The 25,190-nt window shown below is 38.6% G+C and overlaps 1 protein-coding gene across 6 annotated transcripts in view; it reads left to right on the forward strand.

Moving 5' to 3' along the window:
• Window positions 1-25,190, forward strand: part of LOC127207716 (sodium channel protein type 1 subunit alpha) — a 278,089-nt gene that overhangs the window by 107,114 nt on the left and 145,785 nt on the right. The window contains exons 1-2 of one of the 6 annotated variants that reach the window (XM_051167144.1): window positions 12,343-12,823; window positions 14,986-15,123. The exons of 1 other annotated variant lie outside the window; for it this stretch is intronic. The gene's annotated coding sequence lies outside the window, so the exon portion shown is untranslated. Of the gene's footprint in view, window positions 1-12,342; window positions 12,824-14,985; window positions 15,124-25,190 lie in introns of those variants that run through there. 4 more of the 6 variants (XM_051167146.1, XM_051167147.1, XM_051167149.1 and 1 more) reach the window with 4 other exon arrangements.

Here is a 25,190-nt window from a genome sequence, read left to right on the forward strand (position 1 = left end):
AGCTGAAAAGCTTCTGTAAGGCAAAGGATACTGTCAACAGAACAAAATGACAGCCTGCAGACTTGGAGAGGATCTTCACCAACCCTACATCCAACAAAAGGCTAATATCCAAAAATATATAATTTTTAAACTTAAGAAACTAAACACCAACAAACCAAATGATCAAAGTAAAAATGGGGTACAGAGATAAACAGAGAATTCTCTACAGAGAAATATCAAATTGGTGAGAAACACTTAAAGAAATGCTTAACTTCCTTAGTCATCAGGGAAATGCAAATCAAAACCACTTTGAGATTCCATCTTACGCCTATCAGAATGGGTAATATCAAAAAGTCAAGTGAAGCACATGCTGGTGAAAATGTGGAAAAATGGGAACACTCCTCCATTGTAGATGGGTGTACAAACTTGTACAACCACTTTGGAAATCAGTCTGGTGCTGTCTTAGAAAATTGGGAACAGTGCTACCTCAGGACCCAGCTACACAACTCCTGTGCATATACCCGAAAGATGTCCCGAATACAACAAGGACATATGCTCAACTATGTTCATAGCAGCTTTATTCATAATATCCAGAATCATCTAGAAAAAATCTAGATGTCTATCAACCAAAAATTTGATAAAGAAACTGTAGTACATTTACACAATGGAATACTATTCAGCTATCAAAACCAAGAAGTCTTGAGATTTTCAGGCAAGTGGATGGAATTAGAAAAGACCATCTTAAGAGAGGTAAACCAAACCCAGAAAGAAACGCATGGTATATGCTCACTTATAATGAGTATTAGCCCAACATAGAAGTCCTCTGAGAAACTCCACCCAAAGAGGGTTTAGGACAGATACCAGGACTTGCAGCTGGATCTTGGGAGATCTGAGAGTTCTATGGAAGAGGGAGGTATGGAGGAGCCAGGAGCCCACCATGGCCAGAGGATCTGTACCCAGGATGGCATGCACAAACTAATACACCAACTAAGGATAAACCATGCAGGGTACCTGAACCCCATGTTCAGATGTAGCTGATGGACAGCTCATGCTCCATGTGTATGGGGAGGGGAAGAAAAGGGGACTGACTGCCTTTGGTATGTACTCTGGTCCCTGCGATTTGATCACTGCCCCTTGCCAAGGTGGGCTTGATGGCACACAGAGGAAGGGGATGCAGGCTACCCTGATGAGACCTGATAGGCTGTGACCAAACAGTGATGGGGGGAGGAGATCACCCTCATCAGAGGTCTAGGGGAAAGGAATAGGGTGGAAGAGGAAGGGAGGGTGGGAACTGTAAGATAAGAGGGAGGGGATAACAATCAGAATGTAATATGAAAAAATTATAATAAAAATGAATAAAACAAAGCTCTGTGAAGGTAAGATGCCTAGATACTTATCAGGTATCTCCAAAAATCTTATAAATAAATATGCTTCATTTTAAAAAATCTGAGTATGTTTGCAAGTCTACAGCGTATTTGCTAGCTGATTTTTACTCTAGAAGAAAATAAAAATACTTTAAGAAAAAGAATGATAAAGTGAAAACTACATGTGGACACAGAATTTAGACTTTGTGTTTCTTGTGTTTACATAAGCTGTTTGCTTCTACTCTCCTAAGGAGTTCTGAAAACAAAACTTAATCTGTAAAATCATTCCACTTACCCTGCCCTCACTAGTGGGACCTAAATCTCTTGGGTATTCTTGGAAAAGGGGGAAATTTTTAAGTTACTCTTAGACTTTAACATTTCATAGCATATGCTTCTAAGATGTTATCTAGAACTGGAGGAGAAATTTAATATTGCTAATGAATATAATAAAGTTAAGAAGAACATAATGTCAGGAAGACAGGAAATTTTGTCATTTCATTTTTCTACCCACAAGTCTTAGTGGAAAAGTCAGGAATATTTTCTTACATATACAACAGAATCAATAAACAGTGGCCCTTATTTTTTACTCTCAATAGATACAAAGTCATGGATCTGTGCTCATCTCAAAGGCAAGGAGATTTCCTCACTGGAGGAACAGACATCACTATGTTGCAGCGCCATGCAAGTCAATGGATCATTATCGCACTTACGGAGCTCAATCCTAAAAGTGGTACTCATTCAGGACTAATCTCTTAAGAAGGGTCATTTCCTCCTTGTGTCTTTTTACATTTTGGATCAAGGGTACTACAGAAGAAGATTGAGTTGTTCACATTTTTATGATCTACTAAGAGGTTGATAGAGAATGAAGCCACATGTGTCATTTTCCTTTTCTTATTATTTATGCCCAGGAAGTGGTTCTTTAGATGCCTTGTGCCAATGGTTGGAATTGTACAAAGGTCCTGTGCAGAAAGCAACAAGTCCTTCTAACTGCAGAGCCACCCCTCAATCCCTTTTTCCTTTTCTAACACTATACATAGAATGAATGGAAATGTTTAAGACCTGCTACACTGCCTGAAACATATCACTGTCCGTGTACACTCAGAAGAGAAATCAGAACAGTTAAGGCATCTACTTTACCTTATCAATACCACACTTAAAAGTCCCACGCTGCACAAATAAAAATATCTAGTACCTTATGAATATTTTCTTTGCTGCAAAAGCAACACTGAATACTACAGACAGAAACATTGGTGAAACATTCTACATGCCACAAGATCACTGTTAAATGTTAATATTGTTGTCGGACACTGAATCACTAAAGTCTAATTTTAGGCATATACAGGATGTGGTAGTTTTGTACCAAAGAGAATATTATAGTGTTTATAATACTGTCTTCAGAAGTTATTAAGCCAATATGGAAACTCCATTGAGCCTTTTATACTCCGGGGGTGGGGGGGGGAACGATTTTATTTGCATGTGTATTTATTTATTTGTGTGTGTGTCTGAATGAGTTATGTGCAGATTATGTGCATTGTGTGTGTGCATGTGCCCATGCAGGGCAGAAGAGAGTGTTAGATTCTCTGGATTTAAACGCACAGGTGGTTGTGAGACATACAATGTGTACCAAACCTGTATCTTCCACAATAGCAATAAATGCTCTTGACTGCTGAACTGTCTCTTCAGTCCTCAGATGATAACAACAACAACAACAACAATAAAATTCTATGCAGATGTTTATAGTATAAAATCATTTCTTCTAAAAACTATTCCCATAGTAAATTCCAAGTCAATTATATAAAGTTAATTTCATGGTCATAGAAAGTGCATAAAAATTTTATTGCAGCCTCATATCTATAGGCATTACTGATCAGAATTCCTATTTCCAAGATTGCTTGCAGTAATTTTCAGGTATTAAACCTTATAAGCTATCTAAGGGATAATTAGAAAATATGCAGGCATATGCTTGTAGATAACATGCAAATAGCAAGGATGTACTCGCAGATTTTGGAAACTGAGGAGAATATGGAGGCCACTTATCTGTGAACACAGGAGATGACCTCTTGCCCTGGACACTGCTCTAAGAGCTGAACCGAATGCATATGTGCCTACTCCTCTGTGACATACGTTCTAGTCTTGCACATGCTTAGTGAGTGCAGTGAGATATGCTTCCAAACCATTTAAATGCTAAAAGAATAAATGATTAAGTTGAATTTGACTAATGGTGTGTTCTCAGATGAAAGGCAGATGGGGTATTATGAGTGGGAGAACAGGAAAGGGTTTGATTGAACTGGTCACTGGAGAAACACTTCATTGAAGGATCGTATCCAATATAGATCAGACCAAAAAAGTCAGCGAAAGTATGGTCAATCTTCTCACATAGGCATGAGTATTATACCTGCTGTGAGGAAGAAGGCTGCTGTGAGCAGAGGCAAGCTGGACTACACGAGCTTTGTGGGATGTGACTAAGGCCATGCATTTTCTTCTAGGACTGTTGTCAAGTGGGATGAAAATAATCCATCTATAATTCAGGTGATCACTCTGGCTACTAACTAGAACGAAAATGGGGCAAGTCTATAAGCAGGGATTGTAATCATGAAGCTTTTGCAATTGTCTAGACAAGAGAGGCTAAGGTTTGGACCAGGGTAGCAACTTAAGTAAGGAGGGGAGAAGAGAACAGTCGTTTTATGTGACATGGTTGGTGTGCCAGAGGTATGTTCTTTACTCACTGTTTTATTTTGCATTCATGTGATTGCAGATCATCATCCACTTAGCAAGTGAGAACATAGACATAAAACTAAACTCTAGAACTCACAATACTCCCGGTGGCAGAGCCAGGAACCTGGTCACAATCTGCCCATGTCCTGTGACATTGACACAATACAACTGTCAGTTGTTAGCTACCAAAGACTATGCAATGGAGACTTACTAAAAATTAAGTGTGTTTATAGTTATATTATTATTTTGGATAATATATTTGACTAATTTTTAAATATTAAAGAGTGATACTAGAAAATAGAACATTTAAATTTGCTTTATGAAATAGAGATAGCATCTCCTATATTCTCAAAACTTAAAGATGTGGCATATACATCTCTTCCAGCCAAACAGGGAAATGGAATAAAAGCGTTTACTTTTTTATTAATCACTATATAAGGAAATATTTGATATATTCAGAGGTAATTTAAAAGGTATAAAAATAAGCATTTTGGAAAAATTGCTTTACAATAAAATACGTATGTACTATTAGCTCTGGTGGTATTTGTTTATGTGTAGACAGAATCGCATGTCCATAAAGGAGCAGTCTTATGAAAATGCCTGAAAGAGTTTCACAGTTAGAAGAAACTATAAAATTGTATAGCCCATACTGCCTTCTGTGCAGGGGTTGTAAGAAAGCCCTCAAGTGTTCTGCGGACGAAGATGAATCAGCAAAACTCAGCCAACTGCCTGAGTAAGTTTACATTTGGAAATAACCTCCCTGACTCACTTCAACACAGTCTACCAACTGGAGGACCAAGAAGACACGGTACCATTACAAGAGGGGATTTCTAGTTTACTTCTAAGCCAGCAATCATCCCTTCAAATTTGACCTTCCATGGGATGCAGTGCTTCTTCTTTATAAGGTCGGTGTACCTTTGCCAGTTACAGGGAAGAGTCTTATGTGCCTTACTATGCTTCACTGATGGTCACTTAGGTCAAACGTGATTATGCCGTGAAACACATTTCTGCACTCTCTGTTATGAGTCTATTCTTATCCATGCTTCAGGATGCTTTGCAAGCCCTGCCAGGAAAGCATCCTTCCTGAGTTTTCTTTATCTCATTAAGGTTCTTTGGGAAGTTGGTTTGGATATTAAGGTTTAACTAGGCTAAAAGCTGACCTGCAGATCCAGAAAAAAAATCCCTTGCTGCCTGAAGGAGGAAATAACTTGAGTTGTATGGCTCACAATCATCATGGAAATGCTTGTTTAAGGGATTAAAATGGGAAAATGTTACATTTAAAAAATAGAACTAGAGACAATTAAAATATGTTTAAGTTCATTCTGACTATTTTTTTTTCTTTTTGTATGATGACACACACCCACAAACAGAAAATATATTCAAAGGAGTTACACGAGAAGAAGGTATTTAGTGGCAAAAGCAGGATTATTTTAAAATTAGAATGTGCACTTCCATACCGCATTACCTCCTTCCATAATTTCTTGATAAATAATAAATATCAGTCCAAACACTAGCAATCAATACGCACCAAGTAAAAATGGCAAGTCATGTAATCAGGCATTTCAAGGACATGGTGTGAACCCCTAACAAGACTAAATTTTCATACTTTTCTTTTCTTGGAGCATTGATATTGCTTAGTTATCAAAGATCATAAATGAATCATTTCTTTAATGAACCTTGTCTTTTAAGCTTTACCTAAAAAAAAAAGCAAACAAGTATCCTTTGTCACTGAAGATGCCAAATAAGATACATCAACAGAAATTAATAGGCAATAGGACCTGATGAGTTCTCCTGGAGAATATGTTCATGATGGAAGCTTGGACGCAGTCCCTGTGATTGATCAGAACACTGCACAAACCCTCAACTCCGCATAAGCTGCCCTGTTCCTTCTTTCTGGAACATTCCTTTCCTCCAAAGAGGACTAACTCCATGCTCCTGTATAATAATACCTCCACCTCCATTTCTCTGTTCAAATTTCATTTTCCAAAAATCCTAGGCTTAGTCGCCCAAAGAGTGACCCAATCTCCTTCTTCTTCATACCACAATCATTTTGTTCCTCTTGTCCTGCATCTTCAATGCACAGTGCTGATATCACCTGTTACTTACATAAACTACCAAGAGCCCGAGTATTCCAAAATGACTGAATCATACGCTTCTAGAACATAGAAGTGGTTGCCTCTTAACAGACCATCCTTGCCTCTAGGTAGGAGGATGCACATTAGACAGCTTACATCCTGAGAAGCAAAGAGTCTTGAAAATGCTGCCACTATATTGTTAGTTAGAATGGATGCTGAGAGCAATATTCCTCCTTTATAAGGAACACTAAAACCTTCTAGTTTTCATGGAACAGTAATGGAGGGTAGAGGGATGGTACTAATAGTTAAGAGCATTGGATATTCTTCAAAAGGACCTAAGTTTAATCTCCAGGGCCCACATGGCAGCTCCAGTCCCAGGAAATGCAACATCTATTTCTAGTCCTTGAGGGCACGGCAAACATATGGCGCGTGCACATAAATGCAAGCAAAACACCCATACACACACAAAAAGAACGGTAAAAAAATAAAATAAAATAATGTTCTTTGTTTAAAAAAGAAGTTACAAAGCTGATGGACAACACAGTAAGATACATTAGGATGTGCGTTCAAATCTAAGAAACTATGTAACAAAAGATAGGTTTCCTAGTTAGGGTTTTGCAGCTGTGAAGAGACATCATGACCATAGCAACTGCTTTAAAGGAAAACATTTAATTGGCAACTGGCCTACACTTTCAGAGATTCATTCTGTTAGCATCATGGCCGGAAGTATGGTGGCATGCAGACAGACATGGTGCTGTAGAGGTAGATGAGATTTCCTCATCTAGTTCCACAGGCAGCAGGAAGAGACTGTGAGCCATTACGCCTGGTTAGAGTTTCTTAGACCTCAAATCCTGCCCCATCCCAGTTATACAACTCCTCCAACAGATCCAGACATACTCCAACAAAGTTACATACCCCAATAGTGCCACTTTCTATTGGCCTATGAGGGCCACAATAGGCATGATGGTTCATGCTTGTAAATTCTGTACTTTGGAGGTGGAGACAGGCTAATCCCTGGGAATGCTGGCCAGTCACCTTAGCATGTTTGTGAGCTCCAAACCAGTGGTAAATGATGTCTCAGGAAACAAGATAGAAGACACCCAAAGAAGGACATTCAGGGTTGATTTCTGGCCTCCACACATATGGACATTCATGCACATAAACCCACACCCATATGAGCAATGCATATATGCAAGCACATTTAACATATACATATACAATTTTATAGCTTAATGTTTTTGAACATTCAAGAACACCGTGTTTTACTATTATTTAGTATATAAAACATAATTTACTAGGGCTCAAAGATTATACGTTAAACCACCGTTGTCTTAAAGATTAGCTTGCATCACTAAAGGAAGATTATGCATTTTAATGTGTTTTCAAAATACATTGTTTTTTAAAATGTTAGTTTTAAAAAAAATTCATCTTTTTCATTATTTTACATGTTAGATGCATAGGACAATAACAAAACCAGGATTTCTTCAGTCTCTGGGTTCTATTATTGGTTAATATGTAATGTACATTGTCACTGAAATTAAAGGCAATTTTATCATATACAATTAAGTGTACTGACAGAATAGTTCCTCGTAGGTGCAAAATTGCTCACATTTGGAGTCTTTTTGCCAGACTTGCAGAAAAAGCAAAGCTTTCAAATCTTAAGATATTTGCAGCTGTTCATCTAGTTGGCAAATCACTTCTAAGATTACTATCCCCGAAATAAAAGGCATCTTGGGACTAATTGTTGCTCACAATAATGCCAGGGCATCACTTTGCTGAATATCTCTTTATCACCATTTCATGAGTCTGACCCCACCACTAAAATTATGAATGTCAATCAAAATTTCAAATGGTAGGCTTTGACCTCCCAGATTCTGTGCAGTACTTCCTAATAGAATTTGCTAACCTCCATCCACATTTTCACTTCACTTCCATTGGATTAGTAGCATTACACCATGTGACAAGGCAGACAAAACACACAGATGTCATGAAAGATGCTATCTGGACTCTAACATCACAGAGATACACGTAATCGAATTAGTAAGGGCTTTACCTATGCCACACTGGTGGTGAGAACCCAAGTATCTAAGAGGCAGATAAATGAGGGTTTTGTAAAGAATTAAGTCCATTCAAGTGAATATACATTATAATTAGCACTTTTTTGTCACTGCCCAATATTTTCACCATCTTTCTTTTCCACTTTATGAAAAAGTAAATAGTTGGAAGGGGTGACTAAAAGAGTGTAAAAGACACCAAGAGAACAAATATCTCTAAATCAAAGGATCAAAGTACCTGTGAAATCACAGAGACTAAAGCAAGAAGCACGGGACTAGCACAGGTCTGCACCAGGTCCTCTGTGTATATGCTGTGGTTTCCAGATAAATATTTTTATGAGATTCCTGGGTGTGTGAGTGACTGGGTCTGTGTTTCTCTTGTACCTTCTCTTGGGCTCTTTTCTTTCTTTTGGACTTTCCTGTCCAACTTCAATGTGATAGTTTTTGTCTTATCTTATTTTATTTTTAGTATTTCCCAGAAACCTGTTCATTTTCTATGAGAGAGAAAGAGAAAGAGAGAAAAAGGAGGAGGGGGAGCAGGAGGTGGTGGAAGGGAGAGAAAGAGGGAGGGAGGGAGGAAGGGAGGGAGGAAGGGAGGGAGGGAGGGAGGGAGGGAGGGAGGGAGAAAAAAGAGAGGGATCTCCAGATGGCAGAGATGGTGGGGAAGAAGTGAGAGAAGCCAAGGGAGGGGAAACCATAACAGGATATATTAGTCTAGGTCTGTTTTCAAAAGAAGAAAAAAATAAAACAATAAAAAACAAAGGGGCACAAAGAAAATGGGCCAACACACATGTCACCATATAGAAGATGATCAGAATTTTTGCTATGTTAAATACATTTAAATAGCTTTTATAATCCAACTGTGCATACCAAAGAAACTTGGGTTGTTCATATCGATCCCACTGAATTTTCATTTATTTGATTCTATTCATAAAGATGTATTTGTTGGCCAAGGTTTAAGGCAGACTAGGTATATGGCCTTAGACAAGTCACCTAATTTCTGCAGGACTTTTCTCTAAATGAAAAATTGGTGGATGGGACTGGGAAAGAGATCAGGCAAAAAGGGTAAACAAACCTAGGTCATCCTAGATGACCCAGGTCCTCCAATGGCACAGCCTTTGCTGTGTCTACATCCCCAGGGCAGTGCTGGTCTTCCACAGAGGGAGCGTGGCTGGTTTTCAGCTCACAGATCTCCATGTCAATATGCAAAGTTTGCTTGTGAGTCCTGAGCTGTTCAAGACAGATTCAAAGTCACATGCTTTAATTTTGGACTCTGACCAAAAAACTGAGGATTTGAAGAGACATACAACTCTTTCTCTTTTTTGTTTGTTTTAAAGCATTATGAGATTAAATAAAAGGTAATACAATATGCTTCATAATCATTAGAAGGGTATTATAGAAGTGAAAGAATAAGCTGAATGTGATTGTTTGAAGGAACTGGAATCGTTCATAGGATTCAGAAACAAGTAATTAACTTAAAGAACGGTTTCATAAAGACACCATTAAAAATAAATTATTTCAATAATTTATAGGATATGTTTTTAAATGGACTGTCAATATTAAGCTTCTCAAGAGTATTTAATTTTTATATAAAACCAAACAGAAATATGCATAAAACAGTCCTATTGGATCTACTACCACAATTAAATCACATATATATTTTTTAAAGATAAGCTTTCACTGTGTAGCCAGGCAGACCTAAGATGAGTACATTACCTGGCTAGCCTGAACTCTAGATTCTCCTGCCTCAATCTCCAAGTCATGGGATTACAAGGATATGTTGCAAGACCCACAAGTGCTGCTCTTGGGACTCTTTTCCTCTTGTTCACTTGCTGTGTGCACCTACAATATGATAGTTTAGTTTCACATCTTCTTGTTGTTGCTGTTGATTTTGAGACAGGGTTTCTCTGTGTAGCCTTGGCTGTCCTTGACAAACTTTGTAGACCAGGCTGGCCTTGAACTCACAGAGATCCGCCTGCCTCTGCCTCCCAAGTGCTAGGATTAAAGGGGTGCACCCACTTCTTTTTACCTACACTATAGTCAAGATGTCAGTGCTGAGGTAGCCATGCTGAGGCCATGAGGCAACACACAGGAGAATGAAAGCTCAGTGTATGGCTCAGTGCTACAGGGATTGTTGAACATGTGTGCAGCTGAGTTTGACACCGAGCACCCAAAGACCAAACAAGAGCAGATAAGAAGATGAAAGGATGGGCTGGGAATGGTCCAGAGGAAGAAAACTGAGCTCAGACCATTAGCTGTTTGCTGGGTTGACTCTGAAGTCCTGCCTCCAGATAATTACATCACTGTGGAAACCTCAAACTCCTTTGATTAAGCCAGTAAATACCATATTATATCTTATGTGTGTCCAAACTCATACTGCCTCGATCCAATAGGAGAATCTTTATTTTTAACATTATAAGACAGTTTGTAAATGAGAATCTCAGAAGTATCATTTACATAGGTAATATTAAATTAACATATTAATAAATAGTTTTATAGACCATTTAAAATTACCCTCCTAAGAAGTCTAGTAAACCATAATAGATTCTGTTCCCCATACATGAATACATATTGTGAACCTGGCTCACCCCACTATTTACTCATCCAGTAAACATCTGTGGAAGTCCAGTAAGCACTGTCCTAATGACAGAGACACAAGTGTGAAAAATCATGGTTGCAAAGTACAAGAGGCTTAGTGTTTTTAAAAAGACGTAAGACAAAATATTTAAATGGTCTGATGTATTTTCTAGATCCTTGTCTCCTATGTTGAATATTCTTGAGTCATTAATACTTCAAAATGTGGAGATGACTATTTCATAATTCCTATCAGCATCGTCTGTATCACTTAATATTCAGAATACAACTTAAGACATTGAAAATGTAACTCAACACTACACCAATATGCTCTTTATTGTTCTGGGGGAAGGAGGATCAAAACATTTCTCATTCCATTTACTGTAGCACTTGCTTTTCCAAAATTATGCTACTGAAAAAAAAAAAAAAGCAGACATTCACGTACATTACAGTCTGTCGTGGGAGAGGGCGAGAGGGGAGTAAATCTCTGTAAATCCAGCCTAGGTTCTAATATAAAACAAACAAACAAACAAACAAAAACAATTGTTTACTCTGCTGTGGTAGCAAAATGCCAGGTGAACTTGGCGAAACCCATGTTCCATTCACTTCCTCACCTGCACTAGCTTAGATACATCTAACTTCTTTTAATATATGTTTTTTTCTTACTCATTAGCAGACAGAAGGAATTAGAGCACCATGTTCTTTCATAGACCTACATTGTCTCATTTCCTCACCCTGGTCTTAATGTGGTAAATTAGTAGCAAACTCCTGCTAAGAACAGAACATTGTGACTGTTTGCAAATGGTGCATGGCTGCTTCTCTGTTTCCACCACCTCAAAGATTGTATCGTGTAGTCCACAACCCATGTAAAATCATGCATGGTTTTAACACAACTACAAAGATACGATGTCATATTTTGTTCATATGATATCATGGCACTCAGAATCAGGATGAAAGGCTGGATTTACTGTTTGTAGATTTTAGGAATATAACTTGTATTACATACATTTGAAATAATTGATTGGTTATTAGGCAGTGTACATAGCATTTAATCTATTGCTTAAAAATTCCTGCAGGTATCAAGAAGTGAGTCTATCAAGGACCATCTAAAAGTAAAAACAAAAACAAAACAACAACCAAAACAACGAAGAATTCCCTTGATGCATTCATAGAGATTTCTTTCAAAATTGAAAAATGATTCACTATAGGCAAAATCTGACGAGAAAGCTCATAACCTGTTTTTTCAGTACAAGCAGTAAAATTAATTATCATATCTAACATTTATCTGCAAACCAGTGAGATGTGTGCCTGTTCTTAGTGCTCTGGTGAACATCAGGAGTTAAAAATGCATTGAACAGTTTAACCCAGCAGTCTCAATTTCACCTAAAAGAGTAACTCTACAGTCATCCTGCTTACAAAAAAATGTGTTTAAAGTATATGAACACTTGGCGAATCTTCTGGCTATTATTATGCAGAGGAACCTACCTCGCCAACTCTCAGTTCACATTGCCACATCCCTCTTTACTCACCACAACGAGTTAAAGGCAAGACCAGAGCTCTCAAGCAGCATCCGTTGCGTTATCACAATGCCTCACCAGCCCCTTCACTCCAGATGTGACAGTTCAGGAGTTCACAGCAGGCAATTCCTCCTCTCGGGTTTACTGCACACTCCAAGAAAGGCTCCTTGCACTTGCTGGAAGATTTAGCTTTTATGTTTCTGGTCATTCTTCCCACCCACAAGATGAGACCCATTTCTGGGCTATTCTTAACTGTCCTTCCAAAACATTTTAAAAAAGAAAAGCAAGGAGGGTTCATGATTTCCATGCAAAATCTGAGCCTGCTCGCCTGCTCACTGCTGCTGCCAATACTTCTTACTCTTGCTGGTGATGACATCGTGCGAGCTCCCCAGCACCGATGCTGCCTTATGTAAGTCTGTCTAGGTCAAGTGTAGGAGACTCACTACTGGCCTGTGGAAACTCATGGAACTGTTCCTTCAGATTAACACTTCAGGGACTATGGAGGCTGCTGGAAGCTGAGCTTTAACTACATACATCTTTTGGGGGTAAATATTTTTTTGCATGATTTGGTGATTTTTTTTTTTTTAATCCTTTGGTCCTGCAGGTTCCTGTCAGCCAGGCTGAGAGGTGCAGGTAGGCATTCCTAAGAGATGCCAGTTCTGTCAGTAGGCTTGAATAAGCATTGAGAGACTTGCTATGATCTTAGCGTTAAGAAACGAGTAAAAAAAATCATAAAATTAACATTTGCTTAATCTGGCATATTTTCTATGGTGTTGACTTGATGATTAAACCAAAGCGGGTCCGATTGATCAGAGGCGTTGCAGGAGAGAATTGTTTGATGCTGCTATGACAAATAGATTTACTGCAGTTCTCCGCTGCTGCTGTTGCTGCTGCCGCCGCGCTGTCCTTGTCTCTAACTGTGAATTCGCTTGTTTTGGAAATGAGCTCTGTATCTGCAGCACTTGTCTTTTGTCGAGCTTGTTTGTGACAAGAATGGAGCTTGAGTAACCTGGTAGTTAGGGGACTTCCGCACCTAATAAATTCTGCCTACTTAGTCTCAGCATGAATACTGCAGCAGTGTGAGTGTCATTTGATACTAGCACCAAATGAGGTTGGGTTAACAGTGTTGGGGCAGGAGGGGCTGTGCTCAGGAGAGCTAGAGTGATGAGCTCCGGTTTTGTGTGAACTCATGTAAGAGTCAAAGTAAAGACAGAACAGCACCGGTTTTGTTTCCAACTATCTCACTTTGTGTCCTGCTGCAAGAACTAGTTAAAACAGCAGACTCAGAGTGCATGCTGCAGAAAAATGCAGGGCAATGCTGCAAAAGTGTGAGGGTTTTGTGGGCTTTTTTGTTGTTGTTTTGTTTTTGCTTTTGTTTTTGGCACAATTAAACCAGAGGTGAGGACACAACAGAGTGTATCTCATTTAAAAGGATAGATGGATTTTAAAAGTTGGAGGTAAATGCAGCACATTTGAGTGTTTGGTTTCCTATGTGTCTTTGGCAAATATTTCTGTGATTTGGACTCAGTGGGAGGCGTTAACAGTTCTATAGACTGTTTCGTGATCTCAAAGGGCTGAATGGAAAGTTTACTGCCATTTGCTTGAGTGTCTCTGTTGGTGCAAGGAAAACTAACTGCAGTCCGTCTTCTGGGTAGACCATTGGCAACTGTCTGAAATTCTGTGCTTTGTTGAATTAAAAGAATGAAAATGCATGTTATGGAAATTAATTTCCTAGGTGTCATGTTCACACCGATAACCATGATTAACAAAAGGATGTTGATCACTTACAATAAGAGAGAGTCTGCATTTGTGCTGTATTTAATTGATTGAAGATGTACACATTTTCTCAAATCATTTGAAGAGACAGTAACGGCTCCCTAAAGGCCAGGTTTTATATTACTGATGTCAATAGAAATGATCCCCATAGACACAGCTTGGCTTAGGAGCCCCAACATATCACATCTTCTCAGTCTGGCAGAGATAAAATGTTAAAAAAAAAAAAAAAAGAATACATGCATAATCATATTCATACATTTGAAGTATAAATGTATGCATATGTATATAAACACACATGTAGAGTAGCCCTCTCATCATCAAATTGCATAAGGTTTGTCTTTAATGCTGTCTCCATTGGCTATTTCTTCCTTTTTTGATGTTTTGGAATTTGAATTAGGTCTAAGTTGGCTTTTGTCCTGTCATTTATCTGATTATATTCTTTGGTGTGAATTAACTTTAATCACTCTGTGTTAAGGTGAGATTGCATGAAGGGTGAGATTCAAGCTTCAATACCTATATTCTTTGTCCAACAGTTTTTGTTTGCCCACTAAATGTGAGGCCAGTGGTTGTCAGTGGTCTGAGAGTGCCAGCAGCATCAGTATCTGCATCAGCAGCCTTAAGAATGCAGACATCTAGGCCTCACTGCAGGCAAACCGAGCACAACTTCTCTATGTTGGTTCTAGCAATACACGTTCTTATAATCTCCAGGCAGTTGTGAGATGTGTGAAGATCCACTACTTCGGGCAGTAATTTGATCAAATATGAAAGTGGTTTTTGTATTATATCTGAATGTGTATTACATAATTAGATTCTCTGTTTTTTTCCTTCTTGCCTCCTTATCCTAATGTTAACCGTGCTGTGTTTTAAAGGTTTGTGCAATTCTGTACTGTATCTGAAATCTAATGTGTTCACAGAACTATTTATTTTTCAGCAGTTCCATGTAGAATGCTGGGTCTTTGAAGCTAAGTGGCATGATGAGAACGCACTAGAAGACTTAGCTCTCCTGTTGGCTCAGTGTGACTTGACACATATTACTGGCCCTCTTTGATGCTCAATTTCTCTCTGTAAAGTAAGTGGTTGTTCTAAGACCAGATTTAGTCTTGGCCTGACTGGAGTTTGGGGTCAGAAATTCTTAGCAGTGGGTCTACGTTGTGCTCGGCAGAACTCTGAACAGTATCACTGACACCTACTCACAGGTCATAGAAGCAGCCTTCCATTGTGGCCTGCAGATAGATACACTGGAAAAGACTAACAAATGTCTCCTAAAGGCAAAACTGTCCCTACACCCCTATTTGAGTATCACCAATTTAGATTATCTTTTCTATGAGAACTTATGCTATGGTATACTATATTAAATAAGGCAACAAATGTGCTGCTTCTCCAGTTGGCAAGTTAAACTGACATAAAAATAAATATACACCTATGTGTGTAATAGAGTATATTAAGACCCCATTATGTTCATGAAAATACAAGTATAATTCAATCAAGTTCATACAAATGGTGGAAATCGAAACTTTTTCTGCGATTTCTCAGGGAACTCAGTCTGCATCATCCTCTTTGTAAGGAAGTCTTTGTTTGTTGGTTGCTTGGTTGGTTGTTTTTGAACCTCTCTATTCTCCCAGATGGCCCAGGCTCCTACCAAATATTCAGCTTCTACTAAATATTCAGCTAAGCCAATGACTTTTAGATTCTATATATTTTACTGACAATAAGGATTTATATTCTCCTTTTTTTCCTGGAGGTTTTAGCTCTGCTCTCCCGGCCATCTCTGCAACATCCAAGAGTTCCACATTTTCCTCACGTACCATGCACAGTAGTCCATCTTTCCATAGCATTTTAATCCAGGTGTAGAAACACAGACTCATTAGAGAACTCATGTGGTCAAAGACCTTCAGTTTAGAACGATGCCCCCAGAAGGAAATAGGTAGAATGTATCCTGTCGTAGAGCTGGGAGGAATGTGAATTCAAGTTCACCTTTGCACCCAAGTTATACTGAATCTCATGGTCTTTCAAATCACACATGGTCTATGTAGGAGCTCCAGAAAGTCATGTGAACTCTTCACATGAATTACTATGTCAAAAGAAAAAAATGTAGCCATGTAGTCCAGATATTTTCTGGAGTGAATATATGTGGTAGAACTATACAAACTTTACAAAAGGACAAACATATGCTGGCATGCACATCCATTCATAAACACATGCATACACATATAAGCAAAGGCACACACACACACACACACATTTTTCTTATTTGTAAGAATTCTTGTTTGGTACCCTGTTCTACAAATTTAAGCTGTTTTTCTGGGATATCAGTAAACTCAGTAATCTAGTCTAAGATGTATGTGGCTATATTTCTTTTAAGCAAAGTATTAGCTTATAATTTTCATATTTCATCCACGTTTATAAGTAGATTCACACATTATAAGTTCTTAAACCCACAGAGGTATAATACAGTAGGTTCTCTTGATACTATCATTTCTGATAAAGAATATAAAATTTAGACCCAAATCTACTTCGCTTTCTTCTGTCCTACATAACAAGACACAACAGTATGTATACTGTGAATTAAAAATAGAGCCACCACATGATCCAGTAATTCTAGGAATATAGCAAAAGAAACAGCTTTGATGTTTCAAAGTGGTTTTTACATGCCATCTTCAGTGTTTGTCACAGTAGCCACACTGTGGGTCAGCCTAGGGATTCACCAATGGGAACTTATAAAGAGCAAAGGCCTGGAGGCCTACCCATGCCACTTCTGTTTGGCATGATGCTAGAAGTCTGACTTTCTCTAATAAAGTGGCAATACACTCTTTCCTGACTTATTTTCTATGTCAATAAGTAAAAACAAAAGAAATAGGGCATCCAACAGCTGCCCAAATTCTGTTGAAACTGTCTCATTTGGGAACATGTGAGAAGTAGACCAGGTGTCAGTCTTCCATGGACATTTCCTAAAGATAGTATAATGGATACCAAATGCTGGGAAACAAGCAAGTAGCAATAATAGGAAAGGTGCTTTAGTTTCCAGTAAAATTGTGAGAAGAAACTTTGCATTGATCAGTACAACTAAAATATTGGTTTGTCCTTCCAATTTGCTAAACATTTTCCTCCTGGCAGCAAACTCTCTCCCATCCATATAACTTCTGCAACTTAGATTTAAGAACACCTTAGCCAATCAGAAGAATGCTACCATTTGTTATTGCCCTGTGAGGAAATAGAAGGCTCCCTCTTACTGGTAGACAGGAACAATGTATAGCTTCTCAGCACACACTTTTCTTCATTTTGATGTGAGCATGGCTCCAGTTTTCTGTCTTTAGCAGAGACGCTCTGGGCCATGCGTTCTGATCCTCCACCCTCCCGCCCTCCTCTAGCCACGTGCTTGGATCCAACCCCTTTTTCTGTGTGTAAATGCCATCTCCAGCTCTTAGAATACATTTTCTTCTGTCCCTTCCACCATTTGTGTGTTTCTATTAAATGCCTCAGGTACATTTACAAACAAAATCAATGCTTGGCCTAAACTTCCCAGAAAAAAAAAAAAAAAGTGTGAACGAAAGGTTATGCTGCAGTATTAAATGGTTCCACACTTTAAGAGGGAGGTTGGTTGGAACCTACCCGTGTTTAAAAGCAGATCCTGAGACTGTGCCTTATAGAAAAAAAATGTGTATAGTGGAAAGGTGTTGTAAGGTGATGCACATTAACACTGTTTAAAATAGCATGCCTGTCCTTTGAAGACCGATTCAGTAAAATATCTGTATTGTGAGAATATCTATAGCCATACACAATGAAGGTTCTTTTAGGTTAATTACAAGGACATACACTTGAGATACTCTAAACCAAATAGGTTTTGTAGCTATATATAGCATGTGTACTATTATTGAAAGAGCATGTTTTATATACTTGAGTATACACAGGAAGTTTCAGAAAATGAATTGCTCGATCTATTGCCTATGTAGAAGGTACTTAGACAAAGAGAAAGTGGAATGGTAATTTTTCTCTTTTATTAACTTATTTTTCTCTCACATGCTGTATCAAGACCTCAGTTTACTCTTTTTCTTCTCCTCCTAGTTCTTCCCCCTAACCTCTCCCACCCCGCCACACACACACACACTCACACATATCATCATCATCATCATCCACTCCACCTCCATTTCTCTTCTAAAAAGGACAAGCCTCACAGGGAGATCATCCAACCATGGCATATCAAGCTGCAGTAAGATAGGCACCTCCCCTTGTATTAAGTCTGGATGAGGCAATCCAGTGGGAGGAAAAGGGTCCCAAAAGCAAGCAAAAGTGTTAGAGATAGTCCCCACTCCTAGAACTCCCACAAGAACACCAAGCTACACAACCATAATACGTAGACAGAGGACCTAGGTTAGACCCATGCGTGCTTCCTGGTTGTCAGTTCGGTCTTTGTGAACCCCTATGACACCGACTTAGTTGATTCTAAGGGTTTTCTTGTGGTGTCCTTGATACCTATGGTTCCTATAATCCTTCCTCCCCTTCTCCTGCAGATTCACTGAGTTCTGCCTAATGTGTGGCTGTGGGTCTCTGAGCCTGTATCAGTTACTGGAGGAAACCTCTGTAGTGATGTTATGCTGGTCTCCTGTCTCTGAGTGTCGCAGAATATCATTAAGAATCATCTTATTGATTTTTTTTCCAGCTGTGTTTGGTCCTACCCTAGTTGTCTGGGCTATCCAGTCTCTGGTTCCTGACCCTACAGGCAGTGTCAAGAGTGGTCTCCCTCTCATGGCATCAGCCTCAAGCTGAACCAGTCACTCACTGGTTAGCCACTCCTCCAATTCTATGCCTCCTTTACCCCTGCCCATCTTGTGGGCAGGAAAAATTGTAGGTTGAAGGTTTGGAGGCTATGTTGGTATCCTGGTCCCTCTACTGGAAGTCTTGCCTGATTACAGGAAATAGCTAGTTCCAGCTCTGTATCTCTACTTCCTAGGAGTCTTAGCTAGGGCCACCCTTGTAGATTGCTGGGATTTTCTACTACGTGTACTAGGTGTTCCCAGAATGCATTCCCCATTCCAGTTGTCTCTCCCAGTACTCTTTCCATTCATCTTTCCCCCAACCTGTTCCCTCTTGTACCCACCCCAAGTCTATGCATAATGTCTATTCTATTTTGCCTTCCCAAAGAGATTTGTGTGTTCCCCCTTGAGGCCTCCTTGTTACTTAGCTTCTCCAGGTCTGTGGATTGTAGCATGATTAACCTTTAGAGCTAATATCCACTTATGAATGAGTACATACCATGCTTGTCTTTCTAGGTCTGTAGTACCTCACTAAAGATGTTTTTTTTTCTAGTTCCATTCATTTGCCTGCAAATTTTATGATGTTATTCTTTTAACAGCTAAGTAATACTCCATGTGTAATTATAACACATTTACTTTATCCAGTCTTCTTCAGTAGAGGGACATCTAGGTTGTTTCCAGTTTCTAGCTATTGGGAATAAAGCTGCTTTGAACATAGTTGATCAAGTGTCTGTGTGGTAAGATGAGCATCCTTTGGATATATGCCCACGGGTGGTATAACTGGGTCTTTTTTTCTGCCTTTCTTTCTTTCCTTTAATTATAATTTATTCACATTGAGTGATGATTGTTATCCCTTCACTTGTATCTTTCTGTTCCAACCCTCCTTCCCTCTTTTGCCCACTTCCCATCCCCTAGATCTCTGACAGAGAGGGACTTCTTCCACTACCATATGACCACAGCCTATTAGGACTCAGCTCGTTGGGATATGCTGCTTCCTCTTCCTCTGTGTTCCTGCTGGACCTCCACATTGAGGGAAAGTGATCAAATTGGAGGCACCAGATTTTATGTGAGAGGTAGTCCCCACTCCCCCCTCCCAACCATGGAGAATGAGCTGTTTATTGGCTAGATCTGAATTTGGGATCTAGGTTTCCTGCCTGCATTGTCCTCTGTTGGTGCAATAGTTTGGGCAGGGCCCCCTGGGTCCAGATCCACCAACCTTGATGATCTCCTTGTGGGACTCCTGAAGCCTCTGGGTCCTTCCATCCCCCCATTCTCTCATACCAGTCTCACCTGGAGCTCAGCAGTGAGTCCCAACATCTGTCCTGATCCCTTGTTGAGTGGAGTCTCTCAAAGGACATCTATGTTGGGCTAATATCCATTTATAAGTGAGTACATATCATGTGTGTCTTTCTGGGTCTGGGTTACCTCACTCAAGATGATCATTTCTAGTTCCACCCATTTGTCTGCAAATTTCAAGATTTCCTTGTTTTTACCAGCTGAGTAGTATTCCATTGTGTAAATGCACTACACTTTCTTTATCCATTCTTCAGTTGAGGGACATCTATGTTTTTCCAGATTCTGGCTACTATGAATAAAGCTGCTATGAACACAGTTGAGCAAATCTGCTTGTTGTACAGTGGAGCATCTTTCTGGTATATTCCCAGGAGTGGTATAGCTGGTTCTTGAGGTAGCACTATTCCAAATTTTCTGAGAAAGCACCAGATTGATTTCCAAAATGGTTGTGCAAATTTGTGCCCCCACCACCAATAAAGGAGTATTCCCCTTTCTCCACATCCTTGCTAACATGTGCAGTCACTTGAGTTTTTTGTATTAGGAATTCTAACAGGTGTAATATGGAATTCCAGAATTGCTTTGATTTGCATTTCCCTGATGACTAAGGACATTGAGCCTTTCCTTAAGTGTTTCTCACCCATTCAATATTTCTCTGTTGAGAATTCTCTATTTAGCTCTGAACCCCATTTCTTAACTAGGTTATTTCATTTGTTGGTGTTCAATTTCTTGAGTTCTTTATATATTTGGATATTAGCCTTTTGTTGAGTATTAGCCTTATGTCGGTTGGTGAAGATCTTCTCCCAGTCTGTAGGCTGTCGTTTTGTTTTGTGGACAGTGTCCTTTACCTTATAGAAGCTTTTCAGCTTCATGCGGCCACATTTATTAATTGTTGTCTCCTGTGCCAGTGAGTTCAAGAATCTTCCTAACAGACTTAGTGTGTCTGGTTTTATGTTGAGATATTTAATTCACATGGACTTTATTTTTGTGCAGGTTGATGAATATGGATCTACTTGCATTTTTCTACATGTATTCATACAGTTAGACCTGCACCATTTGTTGAAGATGGTTTCTTTTTTCCATTGTATGGATTTGGCTTCTTTGTCAAAAATCAAGTATCCATAGGTGTATGGATTTATTTCTGGGTCTTCTATTTGTTTCCATTGATCAACCAGCCTATAGCTGGGACTTGAGGTAAATTTATTCCAAACTTTCTGAGATTTCCAAGGTGACTGTACAAATTTGCACTCCTAAGAGCAATGGAGCAAATGTTCTTCTTGCTCCATATCATCACCAGCATGTGCTGTCACTTGAGTTTCTGATCTTAGCTATACTGACAGGTGTAAGATAGAATTTAAGAGTCATTTTAATTTTTACATCTCTGATATATAAGGATGTTGAACATTTTTAAATGCTTCTTGGCCATGAGAGTTTCCTCTGTTGAGAATTCTCTCTTTAGATCTGTGCCCAAGTTTTTAATTGGGTTATTTGGTTTGTGATGTATAGTTTCTTGAGTTCTTTATATATTTTGGAAATTGGCTTTCTGTCAGAGCAGATTTGGTGAATATGTTTTCCCATTCTGTAGGTTGTTGTTTTGCCCTATTGACAGCCTTAATACAGGAGCTTTTCAGTTTCATTGGGTCCCATTTCGTGTCTGTGCTATTGGTTCAGGAAGTTGTCTCCTGTGCTAATGCATTCAATGCTATTCCCCACTTTTTCTTCTATCAGGTTCAATCTATCCATTTTTAACACATTTTTATTGAAAAATAAAATAATTCATATTACATCTCATTTTCTATCCCATCCCCTACATCCTCCCATTCCTCCCTCCCTCCTACTTTCACCCCAATCCCCTTCCCTATGACTGTGACTGAGGGGGATCTCCTTCCCCTGAATATGGTGCTAGGGTATCAAGTCTCTTCTTGGTAGTCCGCTATCCTTCCTCTGAGTGCCATTGGGCCTCGCCCACAAAGGGACATGGCCAAATATGGGGCACCAGAGATCCTGTGAAAGTCAGTTCCCAGTCTCCACTTAACTGTGGAGAATGTTTTGTCTCTTGGTTAGATCTGGGTAGGGGTTTGATGATGACTGCACGTTTTGTCCTTGGTTGGTGTCTTTGATCAAGCAGAACCCCTGGGCTCAGATCCACCCATCATAATGTTCCTCTTGTAGGTTTCTAGGATCCTCTGGATCCACCTACTTCCCTATCCCCTATATTTTTCTCACCTAGAGTCTCAATAGGATGTTCTCACCTCTATCCTACTTTCCTGGTAGGTGCAGACTTTCATGGGACCTGCCCCTTGGGCTAGTGTCCAGTTATAAGTGAGTATATACCATTTGAGTCTCTCTGCTTCTGGGTTAGCTCACTCATTATGATCATTTCTAGTTCAATCCATTTGTCCACAAATTTCAGGAATTCCTTGTTTTTAATAGCTGAGTAGTATTCCATAGTGTAAATGTACCACAGTTTCTTTATCCATTCTTCTACTGAGGGACACTTAGGCTGTTTCCATGTTCTGGTGATTATGAATAAGGCTGCTATGAACATGGTTGAGCAATCTATTCATTTTTTATGTTGATGTCTTTGATCCACTTGGACTTAAATTTTGTGAAGGATGATAGATATGAATCTATTTGCATTTGCATTCTTCTACTTTCCAACATCCAATTAGACCAGCATCATTTGTTGAAGATGCTTTCTTTTTTGTACTGTATAATTCTGGCTTCTTTATTTTAAAAAAAATCAGGTACCCATAGGTTTGTAGGTTTATTTCTGACTCTTTGATTTTAATCCATTGATCAACCTGTCTGTTTTTAATGCCTTTACCATATGGTTTTCATTACTATAGCTCTGTTATAGAGCTTGAAATCAGGGTTGGTGATACCTCCAGAAATTCTTTTATTATACAGAATGTTTTAGTTGTACAGGATTTTTTATTTTTCATATGAAGTTGAGAATGGCTCTTTCAAGGTCTATGAAGAATTGTGTTTTTATTTTGATGGGAATTGCGTTGAATTTGTAGATAACTTTTAGTAAAAAGGTAATTTTCACTATGTTAAATCTACTGATCCATGAGCATGTAAGATCTTTCCATCGTCTGCTATCTTGTTCAGTTTGTTTATCAGAGACTCAAAGTTTCTATCATACAAATAGTTCACTTGCTTGGTTAGAGTTATCACCAAGAAATTGTATATTCTTTGTGGCTATTGTGATGGATATTGTTTGTCTGATTTCTTTCTCAATCCATTTGTTATGTGTAGAGCTACTGATTTTATTTTTATTTTTAGTTAATCTTGTATCCAGTCACTTCGCTGAAGGTGTTTATCAGCTGTCAGAGTGCCCTGGTAGAATTTTTGGGTTCACTTACATATACTAGCATATCATCTAAAAATAATAATACTTCCACTTCTTCCTTTCTGATTTGTGTTCCCCTTGATCTCCTTCAGCTCTCATGTTTCTCTAACTAGAATATCAAGTACTATATTGAATAAATACAGTGAGAGTGGACAGCCTCATCTTGTTCCAGATTTTAGTAAATTGTTTGAGTTCTTCTCCATTTAATTTGATGTTAGCTATTGGTTTATTGTATATTGCCTCTATTATGTTTAGGTATGCCTCTTGTATTTCTGATCTCTCCAAGACTTTTGTCATGAGTGTTGGATTCTGTTAAAAGCTGTTTCAACATCTGATGAGATGATCATGTGGGGTTTTTTCTTCTTTCATTTAGTTTATGTGGTGAATTACATTTACAGATTTTCATACGTTGAGCCATCCCTGCATCTCTTTGATGTTGCCTACTTGATCATGGTGGATGATCTTTTTGATGTGTTCTTGAATTTGGGTTGCAAGTATTTTATTGAGTTTTTTGAATCAGTGTTCTGTAATTGGTCTGTAATTCTTTTTCTTTGTTGAGTCCTTATATGGTTTAAGTATTGCGGTGACTATGGCCTCAAAAATGAATTTGGGAATGTTCTTTCTTTTTCCATTTTGTGGAATAATTTAATGAGTATTGGTATTAGCTCTTGTTTGAATATCTGGTAGATTTCTGTTCTAAAACTGTTTATCTGATACTTTGGTAAGTGGTATCTATTGAAAAAGTTGTCCATTTATTTTAGGGTTTTTTTTTTTTTTTTTTTTTTTTTTTAGATAGGTGCTCTTTCTTTTTTAGGTATGTGCTCTGCCTGCACCTATACTTGCAGTCCAGAAGAGGACATCAGATCACATTATAGATGGTTGTGAGCACCATGTGGTTGCAGGGAATTGAACTCAGGACCTCTGAAAGAGCAGACAGTGCTCTTAACCACTGAGCCATCTCTCCAGCCCTATTTTAGGTTTTTTAATTTTTGAAGAGTACAAGTTTTTGAAGTATGACCTAATGATTCTTTGGATGTCCTTGTTGTCTATTATTATGTCCCACTTTCTTTTTCTTAATCTAGATATTCTCTCTCTCCCTCTCTCTCTCTCTCTCTCTCTCTCTCTCTCTCTCTCTCTCTCTCTCTCTCTCTCTCTCACACACACACACACACACACACACACACACACATTTTCTCTTTCTGCTTTTTAGTTAGTTTAAATAAGTGTTTGTCTATACAGTTGATTTTCTCAAAGAACCAACTTTTGTTTCATTGATTCTTTGTGCTGTTTTCTTTGTTTCTATCTTATTAATTTCAGCCCTCAGTTTGATTATCTCCTAACATCTACTCTTCTTGCATGTGTTTGCTTCTTTTTGTTCAAGTGTTTTCAGGTGTGTTTTTAAGTTGCTAGTATAAATTTTTTATAAAGGTAGTTCATTCTATGAACTTTCCTCTTAACAGTGCTTCCATTGTGTCCTATAATTTGGCTATGTTGTGCATTCATTTTCATTGAATTCTAGAAACTCTTTGATGTCTTTCCTTATTTCTTCCTTGACACAGTAGTCATTCTGTAGAGAATTGTTCAGTTTCCATGAGTTTGTAGGCTTCCTGTTGTTTCTGTTGTTGTTGAAACTCAACTTTAATCCATGGTGGTCTGACAAGATACAGGGGGTTGTTGCAATTTTCTTGAATCTGTTGAGACTTTCTTTGTGACAGATTATGTGGTCAACATGCAGTGCTG

The sequence above is a fragment of the Acomys russatus genome, chromosome 24 (assembly GCF_903995435.1).
Source record: "Acomys russatus chromosome 24, mAcoRus1.1, whole genome shotgun sequence".
In the NCBI taxonomy this organism is placed as follows: domain Eukaryota; kingdom Metazoa; phylum Chordata; class Mammalia; order Rodentia; family Muridae; genus Acomys; species Acomys russatus.